The following is an 8,912-nucleotide window of genomic DNA, read 5'->3' on the forward strand; positions in this document are numbered from 1 at the left end:
AAATGAACTTTAATTCGTGGGAAAACTCCTTTTATGTGACCGGCTTCCTCTCCCTGTAGACACGTCGCTCATCTACCGCCGGAATCAGCTGAATGATTCACTGCGCCTGCGTGGAACTTGCGCAGGCGCAGTGCAACGGTGTTCCGCTGGTGGTACCGCTCACGTGGCTGCATGAGTGTGGGTGACTGTGAATGTGTGTGGTGCGACAGTGTACCAGCAGCAGTTTCAATATTGAGACACCCATCACTTTGGCAGTCGGTGAACTTCCTCCGTGTGGAATTCTGGGATACGGTGACATCTTGACAGAACAGGAAATTAAAACATTACAAGCCAATTATATAAATAGATAAGGTAAATGACCAGGGCTGATGGCAATCATAACCACAACTGTCAATGCACAGATGTACATAGGGAGAGACCTGCTAATCAACTGGAGCAGGGCTGGGGAGTGTTGGACTAGTCCTGTCTCTTTCTGTAGTCCCTGTCTCACTTTTCAAACTGTTTTCCTGTCGTTCATCCAGCGTTATTATTGTGGTAGTTTCCCTTTAATAAAAAAAAAAGCTTCAGTACAGTATTCAGCTTTTCTTCAGTTTTCTTCATAGCATCTATCCATAAGGTAAACGCTGTGGGGAAAAAAAATACAGAAACAAAAACCCAAGAAATGCCGCCATTTTTCGGACACTGCACCTACCCCAAAAAATGCAATACAAAGTCATTAATATGTTGCATGTGCACCAAAATACTACCAATAAAAACTGCAACTTGAGACACAAAACACGAGCAGCTCCATTGATGGAAAAAATAAAAAATAAAAAGTTATGGGTGTCAGAAAAATGGCAGCAAACCAAATAAAAACTATACAAAATTTGTACCGCCATATTTTGTTCGCCACAATTTCACCATATTTGTTTTATTCCCCATTTTTCAGTACATTGTATGGTAAAATGAATGACATACTTTAACCCCTTCACCCCCAAGGGTGGTTTGCACGTTCATGACCGGGCCAATTTTTACAATTCTGACCACTGTACCTTTATGAGGTCATAACTCTGGAACGCTTCCATGGATCCCGGTGATTCTGACATTGTTTTCTCATGACATATTGTACTTCATGTTAGTGGCAATATTTCATTCAAATAACTTGCGTTTATTTGTGAGAAAAATGGAAATTTGGCGAAAATTTTGAAAATTTCGCAATTTTCCAACTTAGAATTTTTATGCCCTTAAATCACAGAGATACGGCACACAAAAAACTTGATAACTAACATTTCCCACATGTTTACTTTACATCAGCACAATTTTGGAACCAAAATTTTTTTTTGTTAGGAAGTTATAAGGGTTAAAAGTTGACCAGCGATTTCTCATTTTTACAACACCATTTTATTTGTAGGACCACATCACATTTGAAGCCACTTTGAGGGGTCTATATGATAGAAAATACCCAAAAGTGACACCATTCTAAAAACTGCACCCCTTAAAGTGCTCAAAACCACATTCAAGAAGTTTATTAACCCTTTAGGTGCGTCACAGGAATTTTTATGAATATTTAAAAAAAAATGAACATCTAACTTTTTTTCATAAAAAAAATACTTCAGGTTCAATTTTTTTTATTTTACCAAGGGTAACAGGAGAAATTGGACTGCAAAAGTTATTGTGCAATTTGTCCTGAGTACGCAGATACCTGATATGTGGGGGGGAACCACTGTTTCGGTGCATGGCAGAGCTCAGAATGGAAGGAGCGCCGTTTGACTTTTTCAATGCAAAATTGGCTGGAATTCAGATTGGACGCCATGTCACGTTTGGAGAGTCCCTGATGTACCTAAACAGTGGAAACCCCCTACAAGTGACCCCATTTTGGAAACTAGACCCCCCAAGGAACTTATCTAGGTATGTGGTGAGAACTTTGAACCCACAAGGGCTTTACAGAAGTTTATAACGTACAGCGGTACAATTAAAAAATCATATTTTTTCCACAAAAATGATCTTTTCACCCCAATTTTTATTTTCCCAAGGGTAACAGGACCCTAAAAGTTATTGTGCAATTTGTCCTGAGTACGCTGATACCCCACATGTGGGGGTAAACCAATACTTGGGCGCATGGCAGAGCTCGGAAGGGAAGCAGCGCCATTTGACGTTTTTGGCTGGAATTGAGATCGGACACCATGTCGCGTTTGGAAAACCCCTGATGTACCAAAACAGTGGAAACCCCCCACAAATGACACCATTTTGGAAACTAGACCCCCTAAGGAACTTATCTAGATGTGTGGTGAGAACTTTGAACCCCCATGGGCTTCACAGAAGTTTATAACATAAAGCCATACAATTAAAAAATCATATTTTTTCCACAAAAATGATCTTTTCACCCTCAATTCTTATTTTTCCAAGGGTAATAGGACCCTAAAAGTTATTGTGCAATTTGTCCTGAGTACGCTGATACCCCACATGTGGGGGTAAACCACTATTTGGGCGCATGGCAGAGCTCGGAAGGGAAGCAGCGGCATTTGACGTTTTTGGCTGGAATTGAGATCGGACACCATGTCGCGTTTGGAAAACTCCTGATGTACCAAAACAGTGGAAACCCCCCACAAATGACACCATTTTGGAAACTAGACCCCCTAAGGAACTTATCTAGATGTGTGGTGAGCAATTTGACCCCCCCAGTGCTTCACAGAAGTTTATAATGCCCGGGCGTGAAAATAAAAAATTCGTATTTTTTCCACAAACATGATCAATTAGTCCCCAATTTTTTCATTTTCCCAAGGGTAACAGGAGAAATTGGACCCCCAAAAGTTGTTGTCCAATTTGGCCTGAGTACGCTGACACCCCATATGTGGGAGAAAACTACTGTATGGACACACGTCGGGGCTCGGAAGGGAAGCAGTGACGTTTTGGAATGCAGACTTTGATGGAATGGTCTGCGGGTGTCATGTGCGTTTGGAGAGCCCCTGATGTACCTAAACTATTGAAACTCCCCACAAGTGACCCCATTTTGGACACTAGACCCCCCACGGAACTTATCTAGATGTGTGGTGAGCACTTTGAACCCCCAAGTGCTTCACAGAAGTTTATAACATTCGGTCGTGAAAATAAAAAAATCATTTTTTTCCACAAAAATGATATTTTTGCCCCCAATTTTTTATTTTCCTAAGGGTAACAGGAGAAATTGGACCCCAAAAATTGTTTTGCAATTTGTCCTGAGTAGGCTGATACCCTACATGTGGGGGTAAAACACTGTTTGGGCGCATGGCAGAGCTTGGAAGGGAAGGAGCACCATTTGACTTTTTCAACTCAGAATTGGCTGGAATTGAGATCAGACGCCATGTTGCATTTGGAGAGCCCCTGATGTGCCCAAACAGTGGAAACCCCCCAATTATAACTCCAACCCTAACCCCAACACACCCCTAACCCTAATCTCAGCCCTAACCCTAGCCCTAACCCTAGCCCTAACCCTAATGGGAAAATGGAGATAAATACTTTTTTTTTTATTTTATTATTTTTCCCTAACTAAGGGGGTGATATCGGGGGGTTTGATTTACTATTTATGGCGGTTTTTATATTTGGCAGCTGTCGCACGCTAAAAGACGCTTTTTATTGTAAAAATAGTTTTTGCATCACCACATATTGAGAGCTATAATTTTTCCGTATTTTGACCCACCGAGTCATGTGAGGTCTTATTTTTTGCGGGACAAGTTGACGTTTTTATTGGTACCATTTTCGGGCACGTGAAATTTTTTGATCGCTTTTTATTCCTATTTTTGGGACGCAGAATGAACAAAAACCAGCGTTTCATGAATTTCTTTTGGGAGGGTGCGTTTACACCGTTCCGCGTGCGGTAAAATTGATAAAGCGGTTTTATTCTTCGGGTCAGTACGGTTACAGCGATACCTCATTTAGGTCTTTTTTTATGTTTTTGTCGGTTTTATGCAATGAAAACTATTTTATATAAAAAATAATTATTTTTGCATCGCTTTATTCTGCGAGCTATAACTTTTTTATTTTTTCGCTGATGATGCTGTGTGGCAGCTCGTTTTTTGCGGGACAAGATGACGTTTTCAGCGGTACCATGGATATTTATATGCGTCTTTTTGATGGCGCGTTATTACACTTTTTGTTTGGCGGTATGATAATAAATCATTATTTTTTGCTTAGTTTTTTATTTTTATTTTTTAAGGGGTTCGCTAAAGGGGTTAACTAATGGGACAGTTTTATAGGGCGGGTCATTACGGACGCGGCGATACCTAATATGTGTACTTTTATTGTTTTTTTTTTTTATTATTTCCAAAAAATGGATTTATTGGGGGAATATTTTTTTTTTTTTTTCTAATTTATTTGGCGATTTTTTTTTTTTTTTTTTAAATTATTTTAACACTTTTTTTTTTTTTTTTTTTTTACTTTATTAAATAGTCCCAGGTGGGACATCACTGTCCTGTGACAGATCGCTGATCTGTCACATCACAGATCACTGTGACAGATCAGCGATCTGACACAGGCACTGCAGAAGGCTTCCTCATGCCTGTGCTTTGCAGGCACTGAGGAAGCCAGCTTCCTCAGGCCCCCGAAGGCCCCCGTTGCCATCTTGGATTCGGGGGCCTGGAGGAAAGGAGCCCCCCGCAGCAGCGCTGCACATTGCGCTGCCGTGGGGGGCTCAGGGAAGCACGGAGGGAGCCCCCTCCCTGCCGATGCTTCCCTTTAACCCCCGGTACACCGCGATCATGTTTGATCGCGGTGTGCAAGGGGTTAACGTGTCGGGGGCGGTCCGTGACCGCCCCTGACACATTGTGCCGGGTGTCAGCTGTGATAATCAGCTGACACCCGGCCGCGATCAGCGGCGCTCACCACGTGGGCGCCGCTGATCGCGCCGACGTACTATCCCGTCCATGGGCATAGGGGCCCAGGTCCCATGGACGGGATAGTACGTCGGATGGCAGAAAGGGGTTAAAACTACACCTCATCCTGCAAAATAAACGAGCCCTAATACGGCTATGTCGACAGAAAAAGGGGAGGAAATAACAAAAATTGGCCAAGCTTTAAAGATAATATTTCACCATGTGTTTTGCTATGTATTCGGAGAGCTGCATGGTGTAGGTCTAGAGACCCTGACTCTAGTGAATTGCCACTTACAGAGCTGCATCCTGCAATTTTTTTTTTTTAAACTGTAAGTGCTTATTGAAGATCTAAGAACATACATAGCAAAATACAACAAGTTGCAGTAATACAAAAAATTAAATGGTAACATAACAAGGAGAACAGTAGGTCGAAATGTCAAGGGGTGATAGGAGTGTGGGATGTAGGAGAAGCCCCAAGCGGAGACCAGGTATATCTCCTGGATTCCGAATTGCTGGAGGCCTCTAGACATAGTGGTGGTGAAGCAAAGAGGGTATGGTTATTGTATTCTGACAAGGGTAACCAAATTTTCTCAAATTTATATACCTGACCAGCAAGTATAGCTGATAATTTTTCATAAATCATATACCAAGAAATTTGCGAGAAGTCTAGTCCTGCTTTTTCACATGCTGAGGCTATAGTTTGTTAGTCCCTGGGAATATGTAAGAAATAAGGGTGTAAGAATACTTGGGGATGTTATGGATACGTTTGGTGAGCAAGGCCTTCCTGGGATCTTTCTTAAGGTGATGGTCGGTGGCCAGGGCCTGGATAAAGCCAGTGGCGCCCCCCCTTACACTTCAAAGCAAAGGAATGGGTCAGACTAAGGAAACAGGACCCCTAATGCACCTCCATCTCCTATGAATTAGGCAACAAGCTCTGACGACCACTTCACTAGAATTATTACCTTTGTCACAAACAAATGTCAGCAACAGTAAAACAAAGTGATGCACTTTTAGGATTGTGACTTAATAGAGAGTACATTTTCAAAGTTAGATACAGAATCAATTTTTTATAGACCATTTACACAACACAGAGGAAAAAAATAGCAATATTCATCCCTGATGTCCTATATTTTAAATGTAGAATCCTAGGATAGTTATGGAAACTAATATAGCATAACTATAATGAGGGCCATTTGATTTCAATTAAGGTGTCCAGCATTTGTCAGATACCATAATGGAAAATAAACAGACCCCCTATTACAGATAATGGGATACGTCTTGCATCAAATACAGCTTGCACAATACTCATGGATGTTCTAATGATGTATTCCTTTTGGAAGTGCACTGAGCATCAGGGTGGTGTACTGGTAAAAGGGAAAAAAAATCTTTTAAATCTTCTGCCTGAGCGAGTGTGAACGAGCTGAGTGTGACCTGAGTGTAAGTGCGAACTGTGGTAAGTGTGCGACTTGAGATTCAGTGACTTTGGATTCAGGGAGTTTCCAAGGGAGGTATTACTGAATTGCTGTTATATTTTATTAATACTCTTTATTTATTTTTCCTTATCTTTTCTGTCTGGTGCAATCCACATTAGGATGTGCTCCACTATTGCCAATGCCATCCAGTGTACGTCTTGCCGCATGTATGAAATCCTTGAACAGCCGGTCGAGGGTGCATACTGCTGTGCGAGATGTGAACACGTTATGCATTTGGAAGCCCAGATACTGGATCTAAATGTGCAGCTGGCAACACTGAGATCCATAGACAATATGGAAAGGAGTCTTCTGCTCACTGAGCAGACGCTCAATGGGATAGATGAGGGGGGATGCTAGGTTGGAGCTGCAGGACAATGAAGCAGCTAGCTGGGTGACAGAAGGCGGGGTAGAGCACCAGGGAGGCTAGTCCTGATCTGGCACACCCCAATAAGTTTGCTAAGTTGGCAGATGAGGGGAGTGTTAGTGCAGGAGTAGCACTGCAGCAGCAAGGCATGTCCTCTGAAAGCCAGAGGAGTGTCTGCTCCAGTAAGGGGGGAAATAGGAGAGCAGGGCAGGCCAGACAGGTTCTGGTAGTGGGAGACTCAATTATTAGGCGAACAGATAGGGCAATCTGTCACAAAGACGGGGATCGTCGAACGGTGTGCTGCCTACCTGGCGCTCGAGTCCGACACCGCTGATCGGGTTGACAGATTACTGGGAGGGGCTGGTGAGGATCCAGCGGTCATGGTGCACATTGGCTCAAATGACAGAGGTAGGTGGAAGGTCCTTAAAGATGATTTCAGGGAATTAGGCTGTAAGCTTAAAGCAAGGACCTCCAAGGTGGTATTTTCGGAAATACTTCCTGTACCACGTGCCACGCCAGAGAGGCAACGGGAGATTAGGGAGGTTAATAAGTGGCTCAGGAATTGGTGTAGGAAGGAGGGGTTTGGGTTCCTGCAGAACTGGGCCGACTTCTCAGTTGGCTACAGGTTCTACGCTAGGGACGGGCTGCACCTCAAAGGGGAGGGTGCAGCTGTGCTGGGGGAGAAAATGGCTAGAACGTTGGATGAGTGTTTAAACTAGGGACGGGGGGGAGGGTATTCCTTTTATAGAAGGGGAAGACAGTGCAGATAGAGACCTGGGCACAAATAATGAAATTGGGGGTGGCATGGGGGGGTGGGGATAGAACAGTTAATAATTTAAGAAAGAATAGAGGTACAGAGAGATACATAAAGTGCATGTATACTAATGCCAGAAGCCTCGCCAACAAGATGGAGGAATTGGAGTTAATGTTGTTGGAACATAATTATGACATGGTGGGGATATCTGAGACATGGCTGGACGAAAGCCGTGACTGGGCGGTTAATTTACAGGGCTATAGTCTGTTCAGAAATGACCGCACAAATAAGCGAGGGGGAGGCGTGTGTTTATATGTAAAATCATCCTTAAAACCCATCCTTCGTGATAATATATATGAATCTAATGAAAATGTAGAGTCCCTGTGGGTAGAGATAAGGGGAGGGGGGAAAAATAATAAATTACTGATGGGGTTTGTTATAAGTCTCCAAAAGCAACAGAGAATATCCTCATAAAGCAAATAGATGAAGCTGCGACTCAAGGAGAAGTCATTATTATGGGGGACTTCAACTACCCTGAAATACATTGGGGAACCGAAACCTGCAGTTCCAGCAAAGGTAATAGGTTTTTGACAACTATGAGAGACAATGACCTTTCACAACTGGTTCAGGACCCAACAAGAGGGGGGGCACTGCTAGACCTAATATTAACCAACAGGCCAGACCGCATATCAAATGTAAGGGTTGGGGGTCACTTGGGTAATAGTGATCACAAATTAATAAGTTTTCATGTATCCTTTAATAAGATGTGTAGTAGAGGGGTTACAAGGACACTAAACTTCAGGAAGGCAAATTTCCAACGGATGAGAGATGATCATGGTGCAATTAACTGGGGCGATATCCTGAGACATAAAAATACACAAAGAAAATGGGAGACGTTTATTAGCATCCTGAATAGGACCTGTGCACAATATATACCGTATGGGAATAAACATGTGAGAAATAGGAGGAAACCACTATGGCTAAATAGAGCTGTAAGGGGTGCAATAAGTGACAAAAATAAAGCATTTAGACAATTAAAGCAAGTAGGTAGTGATGAGGCATTAAATAAATACAGAAAATTAAATAAATTCTGTAAAAAGCAAATCAAGACAGCAAAGATTGAGACAGAGAGACTCATTGCCAGAGAAAGTAAAAATAATCCCAAAATATTCTTTAACTACATAAATAGTAAGAAACTAAAAAATGATAGTGTTGGTCCCCTTAAAAATAGTCTGGGTGAAATAGTGGATGAGGAAAAAGCCAATATGCTAAATGACTTTTTTTCAACAGTATTTACACAAGAAAATCCCACGACGGACAATATGATCAGTGATAACAAAAATTCTCCATTAAATGTCACCTGCTTAACCCAGCAGGCAGTACGGTGGCGTCATAGATAGACCATTATTTTTAGTCTTTAAAGATTCCATAATAACAGAGTCTGTACCACAGGACTAGCGTATGGCAAATGTGGTGCCAATATTCAAAAAGATGAC

The sequence above is a fragment of the Dendrobates tinctorius genome, unplaced genomic scaffold, assembly GCF_039654945.1.
Source record: "Dendrobates tinctorius isolate UK_male_01 unplaced genomic scaffold, ASM3965494v1 ptg000120l, whole genome shotgun sequence".
Lineage (NCBI taxonomy): Eukaryota > Metazoa > Chordata > Amphibia > Anura > Dendrobatidae > Dendrobates > Dendrobates tinctorius.